Raw genomic sequence first — 21312 nt, forward strand, 5'->3', positions numbered from 1 at the left:
AGTTGATAAAACCAAAATGATCTTGTTACACTCCTCCACCGACGCAACACCACTTTTTTTTTAAACTTTATTAATATGCTTTAAGACTTGTTTCTTTCAAAGCCACACTTCCTCCCGTTAAATTGCCAGGTACTTAAAAACGAATGCCCCATGTGAGAATTGAACTCACGACCTTCAGATATCTAAATAGAGTATGAGACTGACGCGCTACCTACTGCGCTAACGAGGCGGTTGAGTATAATCGCTGGCATGTGGCTTCATCGTTTGGCATTATTACCACTACACGCGGCCAAATGACAGAGTGCGGACTGCAAATGGCATTTGCCGCCCTGAAAGCGATGGGCGAAAATGATGCTACTCGGGCCACAAATAGATGATATGCCCTCCAAAAGTCGTGTGATTGTCCTATTTACCATACTATTAGATTTTACTGCATAATACTTCCTACGATGATTGACTGACGGTTATAGCGTTCACCTGATATTATATCTTATTTACTTGTCTATTTATTTATTTATTTATTATTTCAATTTATCACGAATGTACATACGGTGAAATAAGGCACTATCAGACTATTCACAGTGAGTATAAGGGACGTGGACATGGCCGTCGAAGAAGGCCTCAAATAACCAGTGCCAGATTGATAGGTTTAAAACATTGAAACGAACTTCCTTTGACCATACTATCGTCAAAGGCAGCAGTGAGGATTGATACTTTTCACTTTTCATTGGCACTTAAGACAGACACGTTAAATTCGTCGAGTCTCAATTCAGAAATCTTCTAACAAAATTGACTAATTTTACAGCTCACACATCGCTGCACGATTGTAAAACGAGAAGGGAGGAGATGGATTCCATACAGCAGTTTCAGCATCATAAAGCATCTTGCTCACCACCAGACGGTTTTCATTGGCTCTTTTTAAAACCCATATTTAGACTGAGTACAGTCCTGAAGAGGAAAATACCTTTCATCTTTTGTCCAGCCCGGTTAGCTTAGTCGGTAGAGCATCAAACTTTTAATCCTACACAACTTGACTCAACAAAAAAGTTTCTACTGGTGCAGCTGTGAGACCTATACAGGGGACATTGAAGTAGCATGGCGGTAAAAATCATCGGACTCACTCACACTACCCTGACTCAGTACGGAAGGCATCATAACGTGGCTCGTGATGCAGGGTTTCAGTCTCAATTAAGGGTTGAGCTGTGAAACGGTCATGGGAAGATAACAATACAGAGAAATTTCGGAAATGTACCAGAGATTATTGACGCTCAATATTTTTAACACTCTGAGTTCCCCTCCCTCCTTGCGCGGAGTGTGTCTTCCGACAATTTCCAAACCGTCAACAGAAGGCGTCCTGGTAAAGCTCCTAAGCGAGTGGTGACCCTGACCTCCGTTCAGTTATCCAGTGCCACTTCTAAGCGGTCCCAGGCCGTGCCCAATCTTCCCAAAAGGAAGCGAAAGCCGCCAGCCCTGGTATTCATGAGGGTCTTTCACCTTTTCCTCATGACTCTAACTGTAATCGCGTTGAATGCCAATGGTATTAGAGACCGGCCCAAGCGCGAAGGTCTTGAGCAGTGGTTGCGATCTCTCCATGTGAATGTGAATTTGGTCTGTCTTCAGGAAACACATTGCATATCTACGAGCGAGTGCTCTTCTTGGTTCCTGTCTTCTGGTTTTGGCTCTGTGTGTTCGCCTGGTTCTATCCATTCTTGTGGGTGCATAATCCTCTTTCGCCCCACCCTATCTTTAGTCAATTCTTGGTGTGACACTGATGGTCGTCTTCTTCAATGTGAATTCTTTTTCCTGTCCAAGTCCTTCCGTGTGGTTTGTTTGTACACGCCGAATCGCAATCCTACACGAGACCTTTTTTCGGACAATATCCACCCCGAGTGGACCCTACTGTAACAACACTCTTGTGTGGTGATTTTAATGCCGTGTTTGATCGTATTTTGGATAGGCGGGGATCCGATCCTTCCGATCAGTCCCGGGAGTGCTCAGTTTCTCTCCAAAGCTTGTTCGATGCCTTGTTGTGTATTGGACATTTTTCGCTATCTACTTCCACTGGTCCCTGTGCTTACCTGGACGAAATGGAATGGTTCCTTGGCTTCTCGGATAGACTTGGTAGGCATCCCCTTTTCCTGGGTGCCATCTGTCATGTCGTGTTCTGTGCTCCCCTGCCCTTTTTCTGATCATTGTTTGGTTCTTACCTCGCCCTCAATCCCCGATTCCATTCCTCCCGGCCCTGGCTTATGGAAATTCAACACGGCCATCCTGAAAGAAGCCGACTACGTCAGGCTGGTTTCAGACTTTTGGCTATCTTGGCAGGCGTCTAGAAGGGCCTTCTCTTCTATCCAGAAATGGTGGGATGACGGCAAAAACCGCTTAAAAGGGTTAACCATTACCTACTGTCAGGGAAGAACCTCAACCTAAAAAAACTAAAAAACGCAACCGGGATGTGCTTGTCAAACTCATTGATCACTTGAAGGCCAAAATGGACACTGGAATGGTTTCAGTTGTTGCACCGTATCAGTCGGCTCTTGCAGCACTCGCGGCCTTGGACCGTGTAACGGCTCACGGTACCCAGGTCCGATCTCGAGTCAGGTGGGTGGAGGAGGGGGAACTCTCCACGGCATACTTTTTCCGTCTTGAAAAGAAGCGTGGGGTGGATCGTTGGATCCCTGCATTGAGGACGAGCGGAGGCTCCATTGTCTCCTCTCCAGAGGACTTGTGTGTTACTCTCAATTCCTTTTACTCTGATCTGTTCTCCGCTGCTCCAACAGACCCCCTGGCCCAAGCTTCCCTATTGTCCAACCTTTCGTTTTCCCTTTCCTTAGACCAGGCTCGTGAGTGTGACGGACTCCTCACCGCGTACGAGTGTTTTGAGGCTCTTAAAGGGATGGCAAAGAACAAAGCCCCTGGTGTCCATGATGGGTTCCTGGCCGAGTTCTACCTCAGGTTCTGGGATGTTCTCGTTCGGGATCTAGTTTCGGTCCTTAACGCCTGTTTACAGTGGTTCTCTCCCCCTTTCTCTGCGTAGAGGGGTCATAACACTAACTTTTAAGAAGGGTGACCATCTAGATCCACGGAACTGGCGGCCAATCACCCTCCTAAATGTAGATTATAAGATAGCGTCTCGAGCCATTGCTGGTCGGCTCCTGAAGGTAATCCATTTGGTAGTAAGTAAGGATCAGACTTGCGGCGTACCTGGCAGGTTTATTGGCGAAAACGTTGCCCTCGTCCGCGACGTTTTACATTACACCATGTCCACCGGGACCCCTGCGGCTATCCTGTCCTTAGACCAGGAAAAGGCCTTTGATCGGGTCGATTAGTGGTTCATGACAGCCACACTCTCCGCTATGGGCTTCGGCCCCTCCTTTATTTCCTGGGTCCGTTTTTTCTACCATCGGGTTCAGAGCACCATAAACGTCAATGGTTACCTTCCCCCCTTTTTTGACCTCTCGCGGGGTGTTCGACAGGGGTGCCCCCTGTCCCTATTACTTTACGTTCTGTTCTCTGAAGTATTGGCAGCCAATATCCGTGCCAATCCGCGAATTTCTGGCCTTTCCTTACCTGGTTACCCTCCGCTATCACCTATCTCCCAGTATGCGGACGACACCTCCCTCGTTCTCTCATCTGACAAAGCTATAAAGGCCGTTTTCGAATTTTACGCCCCTTTTGAGTTGGCCTCTAGTGCAAAGCTGAATCAGGGAAAGTCAAAGGGTCTTTGGTTGGGCCAATGGGTTGGTCTGACTGACCCCCCAGTTGACCTAGACTGGTCACCCTCCAAGCTGAAGATCTTGGGTGTTTTTGTTGGACATGGGAACTTGGAAGAGGCGAACTGGCGTCCTCATATCGATGCGGTGGATCGTGTTCTCAAATCTCGGCGTTCTCGTTCTTTGTCCTTTCGCGGCAAGGCCCTGGTGATCAGTACTCTTACCCTCGCTCGGGTCTGGTATGTGGCATCCCTCGTCCACATGCCGGTCTGGGCGGGGAGAGAGCTGTCTTGTTTAGTTTTTTACTTTTTCTGGTCCGGAAAGCGGGAGCTTGTGGCCCGCTCTGCCGTGATCCAGCCTCCCCTCTTTGGTGGTTTCTCTGTGGTAGATGTTCGTTACAAAGTGTGGGCTCTCCTTGGCCAGTGGGTGTGGAGGCTCGCCTCCTCCCCATCTGACTGGTATTCCTTCTTTTCTTTTTGGGGTCATTCTCCTTTTGGTGAACCCCCTCCGGTTGTGTTTCCTCGTCCCTTCTCCTTTGATCCCAGGGTCTTGCCGCCCTTTTATCATTTCCTGGTTCTGGCTTGGCGTGGTATCAATGGGTCCTTTTCCATGTCCAAAAACTGCCTTATCTTCGGCTCTTCCTGTCCGCTTGTTTGCACCCCTGTTACTGACATGTCCAAAACATCCTGCTGCCTCTACTTGCTATTTGACTGCTACTTGACTGACTGAACACAGACGGGCGACGAGGAAAGGTGATGTCAGCAATCACATTGCTGAACACCATCGACTTACCAACCACAACATTGACTGGGACTCTGCGCAATGCCTAACCTACAGCACTGACTATTTTCAACGCCAGACACTGGAAAGCTGGTTTACTAACTTAGAACAGACTCCCCTAAACAGATGTCAACAACTACCCGCTCCATACAAACGACTCATTCACGACATAAACATCACAAACGACCGAAAATGAACGAACTAACTTTACCGACAGATCGAAACAGACCAATCACGACCGACTTACGTCACTTGAGTCTTACAGCCAATAACATCACGGCAAAACCAACCGATCATTTCACACGAACTGGAATAAGAACATTCTACTGACAACAATCATTCACTTGACTCTGATGATGACTTCCGCACAGGTTGTCAAAACGTCAGTCACTCCCACCGACAACACTCCTTCTCAGGACTACACTCACCCGGACGATCAGACTACACCTTCACATAAGTTCAAATTGTAAATTGGCCACCATAACGAGTTAAAAAGCTGACTTTTCGAGCGTTAGTCTTTCGTCAGAACAAATGACGAGGGGCTACCGCTCTGACGAAGGGCTAACGCTCCAAACGTCACCTTTTTAACTAATCATAATATACAACAGCCTCGTTAGCGCAGTAGGCAGCGCGTCAGTCTCATAGTCTAAAAGGAAATCTGAAGGTCGTGAGTTCGATCCTCACACGGGGCAATGTTTTTGAAGTTTTTATACCCAAACCAGTCTTTCAGGAAACCGTACGGCTTTGAAAGAAGCAAACCTTAAAACGACTCTTTTATTTGTATGGACAGCAAGACTAAAACAAATATAATTTAAGGTTTTCTTCATTAACATATTTTTGTTCTCAAATGTATTTTTTTCCATGAAGGTTTCTTTCATTCACTTCTAATTAAACTACATGTATACGAATCAAGGAGCCAACCGAATGAGAGTACTTCTCCCAGAATTGAAAAGTTAGAGTAGGCCTCGGCTATGGCTCTTGATACTGCACGAGAAGGGATTACAGCTCCTATCGGTTTATACTTAGGATACATCTTTTTCCTGAGACCACTTATTGTAGATATCTCGTTCTTTTATTGATGATATTGGGACTTTTTGAATCTTCTCTTTCCTTTCCTTTCCTTTTGCAGCCCACTTAGCTTTCATCTCCCTGTATTTTCTTTCCTATAATTTCTTTCTTCCTTATAACGATGATGAAGAAACAGAAAATTGATAATAGTGACGTCATCTGTCTTCCGATTTCTTATAAATCAATCAAGAACCAATTAAAACGCTTCTGTGATTCCAGTTTGCAGTTTTGCCTTGTGAGTGTTGTTTTGAATTGTTCTCGGGACGACTGTACTTTTTTGTATATATTTTAACTGGGTGCTTCTGAGAAATGTTGGGTGGTGAGAAAAGTGCTTCATGCCACTGAAAGTACATCGCTCAACCGGTCTGTTCTAACTTAAGTCGTCTTAGCTATACGGAATCCAACCGCTATCATGCCCTGAACCAACAACAAAGAGGAAGAAAAAAGAGTTAAGAACTCCGCCCGATATGGGATTTGAACCCATGACCCTCAGATTAAAAGTCTGATGCTCTGCCGACTGAGCTAACCGGGCGACGAATATTTCGGGATGTCTTCTTCAACGCCTGACCCCAAGTTACTTACTGAATATATTCTAGCCACCGCAACTGTCTACAAAAATTTTCCAAGAACTCAGTCTCAGAGTTTTAGTTGTTGTAGTTATACGTACCTGGAACATGTTTCACAAAGTTCGATCAACATGCAAGTTCTTATAGTGGCGTCGACTGACGCAAGACAACTGCACGAGAAATACAGAGCCGCTATTTAACTCTGGTCTATATCTTACTAATTTGACACCTTTTCATGCTTATATAAGAGAAAAATTATAACAAATTAATTACCTCTGCCTGGCAATACCTTACAAAGAAATACGATTTTATTTACCACAAGTCGGTAAAATACCCACTGTATCATGTTGATGGATACCCGCGGAATCTCCTTATCTTTTCCTATAATTTCGTTCTTATTGCTTCGTCTTAAAAAATTTATATGTTGGCAATGAAGAAAACTTTACCTCAAGACTAAGATTTTCCACTTATGATATTTGTCGTAAGGTGTGGTCCGTTAGTTCAGTCGGCAGAGCGCGGTGCTGATAACGCCGAGGTCGTGAGTTCAAACCTCATACGGACCAGTCTTTTACCCCAAATGAACTCTTTTTTTGTTTAAGTCGGGCCCTCTGACATACGGTATTCGTTTTCTGCAAATTTATCAAAAGAAAGCCTCAAATTCACATATGCAGTACATTGTAGTTTTTAATGTATTCCCACATGAGTATGAAGACCAAGAAATCACATTCACTTCGACATTTTTTGCTCTCTTTGATATGAGCCGCAAACATCCCCAAATCAAAGATTACTTGAAATTTCAATGGAAAATTTCCCTAACTGAGAGCCAGGACAGCGGTCGCATTGTGGTGCCCAGGCATGATATACGTTGAAATCGACTTCCCTGTCATGCAAGATATGGCCAAGCACTCCAGAATAACAGATAATGTATTATATACAATGAATATATGAAAGTTCATATATTTAGAATTGCGGTACTCGTGCATCATACGTAGATAATGAATTATTTGCCCCTCTAAGTAAAAGCAGAATAATAAACTTTTTTATTTTCATTCTTTCATTTTATCAGTAACTCTTTCTTTCCTTATTCGATAATGACTTGTTCCTGTAAAGTCACTGAGTGTGGAGCATCGTCAGGAAAAGAATGTTGAGCAATCGTTGCAGACCACAAGCTGTTTCGAAGTTCTTGTGATACTGTATTGTAATAATGATGATCCAGGTAGTTTTCTTGTCAAGCTGTTCCTAAACGAGCCCTTTGTGGGCAACATCTATTAATTTTTATTCATATCGTTGGTTTCCTCAGTCAGGTAGAGGTTCTATTTAAAATGGTAGAATGACTTTAAAAACTCCGACTGTAAATATGGCGACAATCGTACTATGGTACGATTTTGCAGTATGTTGCTTAAAACATCTTTGAAAAAAAATTCTGCCCCGTGTGAGGATCGAACTCACGACCTTCAGATGTCCTGCTGGACTATGAGACTGATGCGCTGCCTACTGCGCTAACGAGGCGGTTAAGTAATATCTTTGGCATGTGGCTTCATCAGTTGGCATTATTACCACTACACGCGGCCAAATGACAGAGTGCGGGCTGCAAATGGCATTTGCCGCCCTGAGAGCGATGGGCGAAAATGATGCTACTCGGGCCACAAATAAACTATATGCCCTCCAAAAGTCGTGTGATTGTCCTATTTACCATACATTTCTTACTAAAAAATGGTTAGATATTCTAGTCTTCTCCGATAGGGACGACTGAATAAATGGAGGTCCCGTCTCCTGCATGGTTGGGGTAGGAGACGTTAATTTCCACACACGAGACTACTGTGTGATGGATGTCTTCCCCTGGGGTGGTATGGGTGGGAAGGTGAGATCGATGGACTGAAGCGGTTGCCAGAGACGCCTGATCTGCTGACGTCTGTTCTCAACCTTAAACTGCACCCGTAGTTCAGCCTCAGGCTGCAAGTGGTCAGAAATAAACTATATTACTAACTATATTACTAACTATATTACTAACTATATTACTAACTATATATTACTATTACTATAAGATTCTACTGCATAATACTTCCTATGATGATTGACTGACGGTTATAGCGTCCACATGACATTGTATCTCAATTACTTGTCTATTTATTTAATTATGTATTATTTCAACTTATCACGAATGTACTACGGTGAAATAAGGCACTATTAACAGTGAGCATAAGGGACGTGGACATGGCCGTTGAAGAAGGCCTGAAAATAACCAGTGCCAGATTAATAGGTTTAAAACATTGAAATGAACTGCCTTTGACCATACTATTGTCAAAGGCAGCGGTGAGGATTGACACTTTTCACTTTTCATCGGCACTTTAGACAGCCACGTTAAATCCGTCAAGTCTCAATTCAGAAATCTTCTAACAAAATTGACTAATTTTACAGCTCACACATCGCTGCACAATTGTAAAACGAGAAGGGAGGAGATGGATTCCATACAGCAGTTTCAGCATCATAAAGCACCTTGCTCACCACCAGACGATTTTCATAGGCATTTTTAAAACCCATATTTAGACTGCGTACAGTTCTGAAGAGGCCGGAAAATACCTTTCATCTTTCAACCACAAGACGGTTTTCATGAGCGCTTTCAAAAACCCATATTTAGACTCAATACAGCGCTGACAAACATTCATACTTATTTTACACGTCCAGCCCGGTTAGCTCAGTCGGTAGAGCATCAGACTTTTAATCTGAGGGTCATGGGTTCAAGTCCCATATCGGGCGACATACAATTTTTTTTTAATCGACACAACTTGACTCAACAAAAAAGTTTCTATTGGTGCAGCTGTGAGACCTGTGCAGGAGCCATTGAAGAAGCATGGCGGTAAAAATCGTCCGACTCGCTCACACTACCCTGACCCAGTACGGAAGGCATCATAACCTAGCTCGTGAAGCAGGATTTCAGTCTGAATTAAGGGTTGCGCTGTAAAACGATCATGGGGAAAATGACAATACACAGAAATTTCGGAAATGTACCAGAGATTATTGACGTTCAGTATTTTTAACATTGCATAACCAACTAGGCAATGAATTCATTCTTGAAGGCTTCACTGAAAACCACAATGGCGACTTGGGTTCCCTCGCTAAATATTGCTATTATTATTATTATTATTACAATTATCATAATTATTATTATCATTATCAATATTCAATTTCCTTGAAAGGAGTACGCTATCTGCTATCTACCTATCTCACACAATTAGTTGCCATCATCATTACCATCGCGCAATATTGGACTTGTACCCATGACCCTAAGATTAAAAGTCTGATGCTCTACCGACAAAGCTAACCGGCGACACATGTTCTGGAGGAGATGGATTCCATACAGCAGTCTCAGCATCATAAAGCACCCTGCTCATCACCAGACGATTTTCATACGCATTTTCAAAACCCATATTTAGACTGCGTACAGTTCTGAAGAGGAAAATACCTTTCATCTTTTGTCCAGCCCGGTTAGCTCAGTCGGTAGAGCATCAGACTTTTAATCTGAGGGTCATGGGTTCAAGTCCCATATCGGGCGGAAAACAATTTTTTTTTTACCTTCACAACTTGACTCAACAAAGAAGTTTCTATTGGTGCAGCTGTGAGACCTGTGCAGGAGCCATTGAAGAAGCATGGCGGTAAAAATCATCCGACTCGCTCACACTACCCTGACCCAGTACGGAAGGCATCATAACCTAGCTCGTGAAGCAGGATTTCAGTCTGAATTAAGGGTTGCGCTGTAAAACGATCATGGGGAAAATGAAAATACATAGAAATTTCGGAAATGTACCAGAGATTATTGACGTTCAATATTTTTAACATTGCGTAACCAACTAGGCAATGAATTCATTCTTGAAGGCCCCACTGAAAACCACAATGGCAAGTTGGGTTCCCTCACTAAATATTGCTATTATTATTATTATTATTGTTATTATTATTATTACAATTATCATAATTATTATTATCATTATCAATATTCAATTTCCTTGAATGGAGTACGCTATTTTCTATCTATCTATCTATCTGACACAATTAGCTGCCATCATCATTACCATCGCGCAATATGGGACTTGTACCCATGACCCTAAGATTAAAAGCCTGATGCTCTACCGACTGAGCTAACCGAGCGACACATATTCTGAACTTTTATGTCAAGTTTTGGTCTCACTGAAGACCATTGAACGCCTGAGTGCAAGTTTATCAAATTCTCGAACTCTTTACAAGAATACGTTGAAAACTCATTCACAGAGATAAAACTGATATAAAACTATATAAAGGGTGAAAGTTTCTAAAGAAACTGTGGCGCTGCGTTGGGGGGGGGGGGTAACATGGTAATTTGATTATATCAACTAAGTTCAAATTGTAAATTGGCCACCGTAATGAGTTAAAAAGCTGACTTTTCGAGCGTTAGTCTTTCGTCCGAACGAATGACGAAGGGCTAGCGCTCTGACGAAGGGCTAACGCTCCAAACGTCACCTTTTTAACAGATTAAAACATACAACAGCCTCGTTAGCGCAGTAGGCAGCGCGTCAGTCTCATAGTCTAAAAGGAAATCTGAAGGTCGTGAGTTCGATCCTCACACGGGGCAATGTTTTTGAAGTTTTTATACCCAAACCAGTCTTTCAGGAAACCGTAAGGCTTTGAAAGAATCAAACTTTAAAACGACTCTTTTATTTGCAGGGACAGCAAGACTAAAACAAATATAATTTAAGGTTTTCTTCATTAACATATTTTTGTTTGCTAACCGCCTCCCGGTTAGCTCAATGGATAGAGCACTGGACTGTTGTGCGGGAGGTCGAGGGTTCGAGCCTCGGCCGGACCAACATTCAAGGTCTTAAAATGATTGAGAAGAATATACTACCTTTCTCAAACGTTAACATCAAGAAATGGTTAGATATTCTAGTCTTCTCGGATAGGGACGAATAATTGGAGGTCCCGTCTCCGGCAGGGTTAGGGGCAGGAGACGTTAATTTCCCACGCACGAGATCACTGTGTGATGTCCTCCCCTGGAGTGGGATGGGTGGGGAAAATAGCAGGTCCACATCAGCTATATAGCTGCCATAAATTCAACCTGCTCAAACAAATAAAAAATGATGATGATGATGATGATGTTCTCAAAAGTATTTTTTTCCATGAAGGTTTCTTTCATTCACTTCTAATTAAACTACATGTATACGAATCAAGGAGCCAACCGAATGAGAGTACTTCTCCCAGAATTGAAAAGTTAGAGTAGGCCTCGGCTATAGCTTTTGAAACTGCACGAGAAGGGATTACAGCTCCTATCGGTTTATAGTTAGTATACATCTTTTTGCCGAGACCACTTATTGTAGATATCTCGTTCCTTTATTGATGATATTGGGTCTTTCTAAATATTCTCTTTCCTTTCCTTTCCTTTCCTTTTGCAGCCCACTTAGCTTTCATCTCCCTGTATTTTCTTTCCTATATTTTCTTTCTTCATTATAACGATGATAAAGAAACAGAAAATTAATAATAGTGACGTCATCTGTCCTCCGATTTCTTATAAATCAATCAAGAACCAATTAAAACGCTTCTGTGATTCCAGTTTGCAGTTTTGCCTTGTGAGTGTTGTTTTGAATTGTTTCCGGGACGTCTGTACTTTTTTGTATGATACATGACGAGCTTTGCCCACCAAAAAAATTTATGCAAATTAGGCTTAGCCGGATCTGAGTTCCGCCTGGCAATTATTAACTGTAAGAGAAGATCTCAGTTCGCGCCCACAGCACGTTCAAGGTGTTGCGGATGAAGTTTCTGTAATTACTTTTTGGCACTTTTCGGCGTCAAAATTGCATAGTTTGGGTAACCCAAAACCCTTAAGCTGACCTTTCTTGTCATAACACGAATGTTTTCCAGAAAGGGACACGCGGTAATGTCGGTGTCTCTCGTGTGCAGGCATTTTTCCAGGTAAAACCCTCGCGTGGAATCAACTCATGTTTAATTTAACGCTCCTTTTATGCGCACAATGTAAGCCAAAGCAATTTTATAGTTAAACGTAAAGATCAGAATATTTTTTTCTAAGGATGATAAATGATCGACGCTGAACTAAATTATACGTTGAAGAAAATGCAAAACGGCATAACATGTAAAAGAGGAAATTTGGAAAAATACGAAGTTACGAAACCATGAAAATCTTCGATTTTTAAGAAAGGAAATTTTTATAATTCCAAGCTAAGTAAGCTTTTCTAGTGTTTCATTCTTTAAGGCTTTGTGTAGAGCGGGGCCTTTGTTTTATAAACCGTAAAACTTAGTGAGAAGTCGAAAGGGCTCGCTCTTGGTTATGATACCAAAGAGTAGAGGGACACCACGCTGATCTTCCAGGTGTTTGATCATCGTCGCCGCTCGTGGTGTACTTCGCTACTTAGGTGAGCGAGATCGACGTTCTTCCTCTCTTTAATTCTGACAGCTGTGTGAAAGACCTGGTCCTTACAATGAAAAACGGTCGATTGTGCTTTTTCAGTGGCGGCTTTAACGCTCGTCCATATTCAGCGCTTATCCTAAACATGCATGGCATCTCTAGCTATCTACAAGACACGCTGCGATGTATTATTCGTCCATGTTCAACACAACTGCGCTAGTAAGATAGAGAATCGAAAGATCACATTGTTGCGCTCGAAGAAGTGCGCTAAGTTTGCCAAGTTCTACAATGGACAACAGATCGTACGGCCTCCCGCAAGAATAAGGACAAGGTCTATCAGTTACAAGCAATGGATAAGTGGAATTGTAAAAAGTTTTAATTCGTCCGTGCATCGAAAGGCCGATGGTATGTAATTTTGCTCTTTACCGTTCTTCACACACTCGAATAGCTGTTAAAATTAAATTTAATTGCGGGTTGTGCAGTCAAAATATAACGTCGCCCAACATGGTTTTAGTTAAACCAGTGTCTTCTGAGGCGCTTCCACCAAAATAATTTTGAAGGGAACAACAGCGCTAACCGATTTAATATCTTCTCAAGAACATGTCAAAGTCTATTAAAACGCAGAAATTAAAAATAGTAAGAATTGGTGGTTCATGTTAAAAATCATTAAAGAACAGTTCTCAGTTTGGCTCGATAGTGCTGTCACTTTGCACTAGTTGTTCATAGTGACTTACTCATTACTTTCAGTAGGTTCTGTCCTCGTGTACCGGTTCACAAGAGCAGTTACAAAAGACCGAACAATGCACAACAGCTCACCAGTGACTCCTAAACAAAGAAAGAACAATGGTAATTCTCTTGTGAACCGGTACACCAGGACAGAACCTTTCAGTATTTGTTCGAGCTTTTCTTCGACGAAATAGGGGACATACAAGAAATCGCAATTCACCTCTAAAACAAAAATAATAAGCTCTCCCAATTGGACACCAGATATGACTGCGTAGTAATAATTGCGTAGTACACGAAGTTGCAGTGTGAGAAAAATGAGTGAGGAAAATAATTCTAAGTGTTGTACAGCGCGGTTTTTAACATAGATTACCTAGCTAAATGACCTGCTTGTCTTAGATATTTATGATAATATAGGAAGGTCCCCAAGGAATACTAATAACCCGACGTGTAATTTTGTGATTGACAAAACCTGATAACTCAGGTTTATGTTTGAAAGGGCAAATCATTTAGTACATTTCACTCCAGAAGTAAATAATCTCTTAACTTTCGTAATTATTATTTTGGTTTCAGGCAAATGGTGTCGAGTTGAAAGATACTAAGTTCCTGAAACATACATCCAAGCTTTGTTAGCAGGCATGCCGAATGCTTTTATAAACGTGCGAGGGTAAAAATACATTTGCGGCCCCCTGTATGGAGAGAAAAATCCAAAGTTTTTTATTGCAGGGATGGTAGAGTGAATGATGTTATTTCTGGTCTGAGTCATCAAAGTTCTGTACCATTAGAGTGAAGAAAGGCTATCGGGGCAATATGGAGGTTGCTGCAAGTAGTAGCTGTTAAACTCTCAACAAGCTTTACAGGCGGCCAATTAAAGAGCATGGGGCAAGAAATCAAGCACGATTCTCACCCAGTAAACTAAAATGGTTGTTGGAAATTGAGATGGACGAGCAACCAGAGAATTTGAAGTAATCTGGTGGCCTGATCTTTTCTCAGGCACTAAAAATGGGAAACTGACCTTGCGATTTTATGTTCCTAAAGTGATACTTTGATTTCAATGATGTGTAGTACACAGTCTAGTTGACTTGTTCGTCATGTTTCCATAAATTTAGTAGCTGTTTCTTGGCAGTTTTTGTAAGTTTGTTTTAAAAAACGATAAAATGTGTTTTGCATTTAGAGGAACAAACTTGTCTGTAGAAGGCTAAGATTAAACCCTGAATACAGCAAAATGACCCTGTAATATTAATGCAATTCATGTCTAGCTGGGCGCACTATACTCTGATGCCCTTCATTCTGTTGTAACCAAATTCAGAGGAAAAAAAAACACCTGGAGAAACTCTTAGAGGGATAATATCTGTGGACTTTCACCATTTCTATGGTCATCAGGAATGACAGAATAAAGCAGTAACTGTTCACAAAGTCTTAATTCACTTAACTGAAAGAATAATGAGTTGGAGGGAACTATAGATCATTTTTTTCCAAGCATCTCTAATAATTCATGATGGAAATAGTAATAACATTGATAACAATAATAATGATAATAATGATAATAATAATAATAACAATGATAACAATAATAATGATAATAATAATAATAATAATAATGATAAAAATATTTACAATAGTTAGAGAAATAATGTTCATTATCCTGATGGTTATAATTCCTATGATTATTTCCATTAATCTAATCATTATTATTATCATTCATATTACTATTATGATTATTTCAATGTTTATCTATGAACAAAATAGTGTTATTGTTAGTCTAGCTGAATGAGTGTCCAAGTGATTGAAACTGGGGCAAAAACAAATTAAGAAAAGACAGAAAAACCCCAAAAACTGTTCAGGACTGCAATTCTTGAGTTGGCTCATTGTGAAAGGTTTTGGGACTTCATTAAGCTAGTGCTGTCTGTAGTGGGCCCTGTGTCAAAGAGAGAAGAGTAGCAGCTGAATTAATAATATAATACTAAGGACAATGATAACATTGATTGACCAAAGTCACCCTATGACTAATAACAGATGATACATGACAAACAGCATAAGCAACACACTTTCAAAACAAAAAGAGCAAGCTAAAATTGCCATCAGATAAAAATAACTGTCCATAAAAGACTGACAGCATAGAGCTGAAAAAAAAAATAGGGACTGGTTCTGCCATCAGATAACAACAGTCCATAGACTGACCACCCAAGAGAAACAGAACAGATCGGTGGTTCTGCCATCAGATAACAACAGCCCATAATGGACTGACTACCCAAGAGAAACAGATCCACCTGTTAGTTCTGCCATCAGATAACAACAGTCCATGGACTAACTACCCAATAGAAACAGAACTAGGCAGGTGGTTTTGAATCAGAAAACAACTATTTAAGACCTCTGTACAATGTGTCTCAGAAAATCTTCTGCATTCTAACAATCTATTGAAGAGACAAACTATCAGAAACACTTGAATTTCTATTTGGGGGGAGGGGGGAGGGGGGAGGAATTAAATGAAAATCTACTTGCCTCAGCATGCCATCCTCACTGAGCAGCCTATTTCAATTTGAAAATGATGATCACAATCATAAAGATAATGATAATGATAACAATAACAAATCATTATTATTATCATTTATATTACTATTATGATTATTTCAATGTTTATCTATGAACTAAATGGTGTTATTGTTAGTCTAGCTGAATAAGTGATTGAAGTAATTGAAACTGAGACAAAATAATCTCAAGAAAAGCCAGGAAAACCCCAAAAACTGTTCAGGACTGCAATTCTTGAGTTGGCTCATTGTGAAAGGTTTTGGGACTTCATTAAGCTAGTGCTGTCTGTAGTGGGCCCTGTGGCAAAGAGAGAAGAGTAGCAGCTGAATTAATAATAATAATACTAAGGACAATGATAGCATTGATTGACCAAAGTCACCCTATGACTAATAACAGATGATACGTGACAAACAGCATAAGCAACACACTTTTCAAAACAAAAAGAGCAAGCTAAAATTGCCATCAGATAAAAATAACTGTCCATAAAAGACTGACAGCATAGAGCTGAAAAAAAAAAATAGGGACTGGTTCTGCCATCAGATAACAACAGTCCATAGACTGACCACCCAAGAGAAACAGAACAGATCGGTGGTTCTGCCATCAGATAACAACAGCCCATAATGGACTGACTACCCAAGAGAAACAGATCCACCTGTTAGTTCTGCCATCAGATAACAACAGTCCATGGACTAACTACCCAATAGAAACAGAACTAGGCAGGTGGTTTTGAATCAGAAAACAACTATTTAAGACCTCTGTACAATGTGTCTCAGAAAATCTTCTGCATTCTAACAATCTATTGAAGAGACAAACTATCAGAAACACTTGAATTTCTATTTGGGGGGAGGGGGGAGGGGGGAGGAATTAAATGAAAATCTACTTGCCTCAGCATGCCATCCTCACTGAGCAGCCTATTTCAATTTGAAAATGATGATCACAATCATAAAGATAATGATAATGATAACAATAACAAATCATTATTATTATCATTTATATTACTATTATGATTATTTCAATGTTTATCTATGAACTAAATGGTGTTATTGTTGGTCTAGCTGAATAAGTGATTGAAGTAATTGAAACTGAGACAAAATAATCTCAAGAAAAGCCAGGAAAACCCCAAAAACTGTTCAGGACTGCAATTCTTGAGTTGGCTCATTGTGAAAGGTTTTGGGACTTCATTAAGCTAGTGCTGTCTGTAGTGGGCCCTGTGGCAAAGAGAGAAGAGTAGCAGCTGAATTAACAATTATAATAATAATGAAGACAATGATAGCATTGATTGACCAAAGTGCCTCCGACTAATAACAGATGATACGTGACAAACAGCATAAGCAACACATTTTTCAAAACAAAAAGAGCAAGCTAAAACTGCCATCAGATAAAAATAACTGTCCATAAAAGACTGACTGTATAGTGCTGAAAAAAATAGGGACTGGTTCTGCCATCAGATAACAACAGTCCATAGACTGACTACCCAAGAGAAACAGAACAGATTGGTGGTTCTGCCATCAGATAACAACAGCCCATAATGGACTGACTACCCAAGAGAAACAGATCCACCTGTTAGTTCTGCCATCAGGTAACAACAGTCCATGGACTAACTACCCAAGAGCAACAGAACTAGGCAGGTGGTTTTGAATCAGAAAACAACTACTTAAGACAAGTCCTCTGTACAATGTGTCTTAGAAAATCTTCTGCATTCTAACAATCTATTGAAGAGAAAAACTATCAGAAACACTTGAATTTCTACTTGGGGGGAGGGGGGGGGGAAATAAATGAAAATCTACTTGCCTCAGCATGCCATCCTCATTGAGCAGCCTATTTCATTTTGAAAATGATTCAATCACAATCATGAAGATAATGATAACAATAACAAAATCAGTAATAATAATGATAATTATAATAATCATAACAATAACTACAACGACAAAGTCCGTGTTAGTCTGGCCTCTACCTTGCAGAAAATACAGCCCACCAACTGAAGCTGAATTCTTTAAAGGCATTGTATTGCAATTGGTCATTGAGGCACTCAAGACACCTCACCATGACAAGGTACGAATATTGAGGTGGAAAAAAGGGTCTGTAAAATTGACTCCATGCTGATTCCAGATGAGAAATCTGTGTTCGAAGCTTCTTCAGTTCCACTCCAAGGGAATTTACTCTAGCTGATCTTTCGGTAAGTTAGGAAGCGAGCTGTTCGGAGTCGTGACTGAGTTTGGCGCCAAAAGATAAATTTTTCGCGCCTTCGGGCTCAAAGTCTAGCGTGGCGGAGTTCACCAGATTTACGATAGTCATAAATCCCGCAGATTTAATAAGTTCGTCGGGGATTGTTTATTACGAAGAAGATAGACCAGCTATTAGACAGAACGTGAACACAACGTGAACGAGGTCGGGAATCCTGGCTAACCCCACTACTCCGAACGATGAGTTGGCCGGCTGAAGTTCCCGTGTCGCCACACTTTGGATTTCGTCGGGAAATATCTTAAATACATCGCATATGAAATATTTACGCAAAGGAACTTCACATACCTCTTTCAAAAGTAGATACCAATGCTTGCAAGGGTCAAGTGTGGCACTTGTAATCCTGCAAAGACTCTGCGTGGTTAAGTTAGCCGGTGGAAAGCCGTACGTCGAAAATCCGACTGCCTCTATGACTTCATTTCGAATGGTTTCGAAATCGAAAACATGATGCTTTTCGACATTTCGACATGAAAAATCTCGTCGAGGTTTAATATTACAATATTGGTAAGAATTTAACCAGGATACGAGGCCAAGTCGTGCGACCGCCACAGGTTTTGTTCCAAAACAATAACATCGTGTACTACGATCGCAAAGCGTGAACACTGATCGATCCACCAAGTAACGCAATACTGGAAATTCGATACGGTTGTTATTCAGGTCGTACGGCACATGAAAATTGCGATATCTTTTGTTACTGTTTTATGGCAAACCAAGCGAAAGAATCATACCTAAATAATCGAAAGAGAGGCTTTTCGAATACGGCGCCTCGCCGGTATTGCCTCTTCTGTGAAAAGGAAGGATCTTTGAAAGACTACGTGATTAAAAATGTCGTTATAAGGAAACAGGCAGAAACAGAGAAAACGCAGTATTTTACGACCATTACACGCACAACAAACTTCATTTCATTTCATGATTTTGATTTTCATCGCCAACAGATGACCCCGCGTTAACTCGCACGCAATCGCGTATCTCTCGTGGATTCGTGGGCGCTAATCTGTATAATTACATTGTGGTGTAATTAATGTGATGACAGCCACCCAACGCCTTCTTCCCCAAACCTCGGCATCAGTTTACGATGCCTGCTGAGAATTTTTTTCTTGAGCAAAGCTCGTCATGTATTTTAACTGGGTGCTTCTGAGAAATGTTGGGTGGTGAGAAAAGTGCTTCATGCCACTGAAAGTACATCGCTCAACCGGTCTGTTCTAACTTAAGTCGTCTTAGCTATACGGAATCCGACCGCTATCATGCCCTGAACCAACAACGAAGTGGAAGAAAAAAAGTGTTAAGAACTCCGCCCGATATGGGATTTGAACCCATGACCCTCAGATTAAAAGTCTGATGCTCTGCCGACTGAGCTAACCGGGCGACGAATATTTCGTGCTGTCTTCTTCAACGCCTGACCCCAAGTTACTTACTGAATATATTCTAGCCACGGCAACTGTCTACAACAATTTTCCAAGAACTCAGTCTCAGAGTTTTAGTTGTTGTAGTTATACGTACCTGGAACATGTTTTATAAAGTTTGATCAACATGCAAATTCTTCTAGCGGTGTCGACTGACGCAAGACAACTGCACGAGAAATACGGAGCCGCTATTTAATTCGGGTCCTGGTTTGACACCTTTTCATGCTTATATTAAGAGAAAAATTATAACAAATTAATTACCTCTGCCTGGCAATACCTTATAAAGAAATACGATTTTATTTACCACAAGTCAGTAAAATACCCATTGTATCATGTTGATGGATACCCACGGATTCTCCTTATCTTTTCCTATTTTTTCGTTCTCATTGCTTCGTCTTGAAAAAGTTATATGTTGGCAATGGTGCGTGAAGAAAACTTTACCTCAGGATTAAGATGTTCCACTTATGATATTTGTCGTAAGGTGCGGTCCGTTAGCTCAGTCGGCAGAGCGCGGTGCTGATAATATACACATATTATTAATGATACATATTATAATATGATAATATTTCCTTAAACTCTACGAATAGTTGGTTTGTATAGTATTAAATATATTAAACCAGTAGTTTCACTAGCAACCTTTGTGGCTTCCCTTGGTGTTGATGTATGGGATCCCATGAAAATGGGTTCCCACTCCACTGATGAGCAAACTCGTGATCAGTGGGTAAAAAAGGAACAAAGCGTATGCAAGGGTGGGAATGAGTGTGTAAAATGAACATAAAAGTTAGGTGTTAAAATTGAGGGAGCGACTTCTGTAACAACAGCACGCTCCTAAACTCAATTTAAAATTGTAAAAAATATATGTTATATATTATTATTAAAATATAAAAAAATAAATAAATAAATAAATAAATAAGTAAATAAAATCAAAATAAAATAAAATAAAATGAAGTTAAAATATTATCTAAGAGTAACTATTAGAAAGAGAGGGCGAAGTATTTAGGGTTAGGGTTAAATTGCTTATTTTTTATTTGAGTTTTGATTATAGTTAGGGTTAGAGATTTATTAGGGTTAGGGTTAGTGTTAGTAAGGGTTAGGGTTTAAGGGTTAGGGTTATATTAGGGTTGGGTTAGGGTTAGGGTTTGGGTGGGGTAAAGGTTAGTAATAGGCAAGGGTTTTCTTAGGGTTTGTTGAATTAGAATTATATTAGGGTTAGGGTTAGTGTTAGTTAGTGTTAGGGTTAGTGTTAGATTAGGTTTAGGGTTAGGGTTAGTGCTAGATTAGGGTTGTAGTGGGTAAGGGTTTGTTAAGGGTTTGTGGAATGGGGTGTCTGTTTTTGACTGTAGGAAGGGAAAGGGGGTTTATAAAATAGGAAAAAAAAATTTATATTATTGATGAAATAAAGTATTCTCCTTTTACAATTATTTTTATGGAGAGGAGACTGTAGGAATTGGAAGGATATAGGTAGAGGAGGAGCAGTGTTGATCGAGGAGTGGTGAAAGAAGATGCGAAGTGTCTACAAAAGCTGCCCAAAGATGGAGAGAAATGGAAATCAAACCGGCCGGGTGAGGAGAGAAGGATGCATCGGCACCAAGGCTCCTTATAGTTGTGAGTCGTCAGGGGCAAAGCACAACCGAGCGAGGATGTTTCTAACCTGGTACCAGGTCAATGCCCGACATCCTCGTGTCGAGTCCTTGTTGAAGAAAACAAGAAAAACTACACAAATATAGTGAGAAATTAGAAAGTGATTGGAACCTATTCCAAAGGAAAAAAAAATATATTTATATATAAATACAGTTTTTATAATATAGAGGGAGGTAAATATGTATACTAAATAAAGAAAAATTTCAGATATGATAGGAGAGAAAACTTATGTAAACAAATTAAAAGAAAAAAAAAATGAT

General features: G+C 40.7%; 1 long non-coding RNA gene and 10 other non-coding genes across 13 annotated transcripts; 5 read left to right on the forward strand and 6 right to left on the reverse strand.

The window, feature by feature from the left end:
- Positions 1-144: 144 nt before the first annotated feature.
- Trnam-cau (transfer RNA methionine (anticodon CAU)) lies at positions 145-229 on the reverse strand. The gene is given in 2 exon segments: positions 145-180; positions 193-229. It is a non-coding gene; the product is annotated as a tRNA-Met (tRNA).
- A 4871-nt stretch (positions 230-5100) lies between these two features.
- Positions 5101-5185, forward strand: Trnam-cau (transfer RNA methionine (anticodon CAU)). The gene is given in 2 exon segments: positions 5101-5137; positions 5150-5185. It is a non-coding gene; the product is annotated as a tRNA-Met (tRNA).
- Positions 5186-6020: 835 nt separating this feature from the next.
- On the reverse strand, positions 6021-6093 carry Trnak-uuu (transfer RNA lysine (anticodon UUU)). Its single transcript has one exon. It is a non-coding gene; the product is annotated as a tRNA-Lys (tRNA).
- Positions 6094-6617: 524 nt separating this feature from the next.
- Positions 6618-6690, forward strand: Trnai-gau (transfer RNA isoleucine (anticodon GAU)). Its single transcript has one exon. It is a non-coding gene; the product is annotated as a tRNA-Ile (tRNA).
- Positions 6691-7551: 861 nt separating this feature from the next.
- On the reverse strand, positions 7552-7636 carry Trnam-cau (transfer RNA methionine (anticodon CAU)). The gene is given in 2 exon segments: positions 7552-7587; positions 7600-7636. It is a non-coding gene; the product is annotated as a tRNA-Met (tRNA).
- Positions 7637-8811: 1175 nt separating this feature from the next.
- Positions 8812-8884, forward strand: Trnak-uuu (transfer RNA lysine (anticodon UUU)). Its single transcript has one exon. It is a non-coding gene; the product is annotated as a tRNA-Lys (tRNA).
- A 723-nt stretch (positions 8885-9607) lies between these two features.
- Trnak-uuu (transfer RNA lysine (anticodon UUU)) lies at positions 9608-9680 on the forward strand. The gene has a single exon. It is a non-coding gene; the product is annotated as a tRNA-Lys (tRNA).
- Positions 9681-10197: 517 nt separating this feature from the next.
- On the reverse strand, positions 10198-10270 carry Trnak-uuu (transfer RNA lysine (anticodon UUU)). The gene has a single exon. It is a non-coding gene; the product is annotated as a tRNA-Lys (tRNA).
- A 375-nt stretch (positions 10271-10645) lies between these two features.
- Trnam-cau (transfer RNA methionine (anticodon CAU)) lies at positions 10646-10730 on the forward strand. Its single transcript is given in 2 exon segments — positions 10646-10682; positions 10695-10730. It is a non-coding gene; the product is annotated as a tRNA-Met (tRNA).
- Positions 10731-12960: 2230 nt separating this feature from the next.
- LOC148734547 (uncharacterized) lies at positions 12961-19126 on the reverse strand. 3 transcript variants are annotated; one of them, XR_015998511.1, is made up of 4 exons: positions 18297-19126; positions 17559-17585; positions 13398-16975; positions 12961-13255 (listed from the first exon to the last, which is right to left on the reverse strand). It is a non-coding gene; the product is annotated as an uncharacterized LOC148734547 (long non-coding RNA). The 3 variants fall into 3 exon arrangements; XR_015998513.1 differs by lacking the exon at positions 17559-17585 and having other exon boundaries at positions 17722-19126; XR_015998512.1 differs by lacking the exons at positions 17559-17585; positions 18297-19126 and having other exon boundaries at positions 13398-15156; positions 15741-17517.
- A 174-nt stretch (positions 19127-19300) lies between these two features.
- Positions 19301-19373, reverse strand: Trnak-uuu (transfer RNA lysine (anticodon UUU)). Its single transcript has one exon. It is a non-coding gene; the product is annotated as a tRNA-Lys (tRNA).
- Positions 19374-21312: the final 1939 nt, after the last annotated feature.

Source organism: Stylophora pistillata, chromosome 3 (genome assembly GCF_964205215.1).
Source record: "Stylophora pistillata chromosome 3, jaStyPist1.2, whole genome shotgun sequence".
NCBI lineage: Eukaryota > Metazoa > Cnidaria > Anthozoa > Scleractinia > Pocilloporidae > Stylophora > Stylophora pistillata.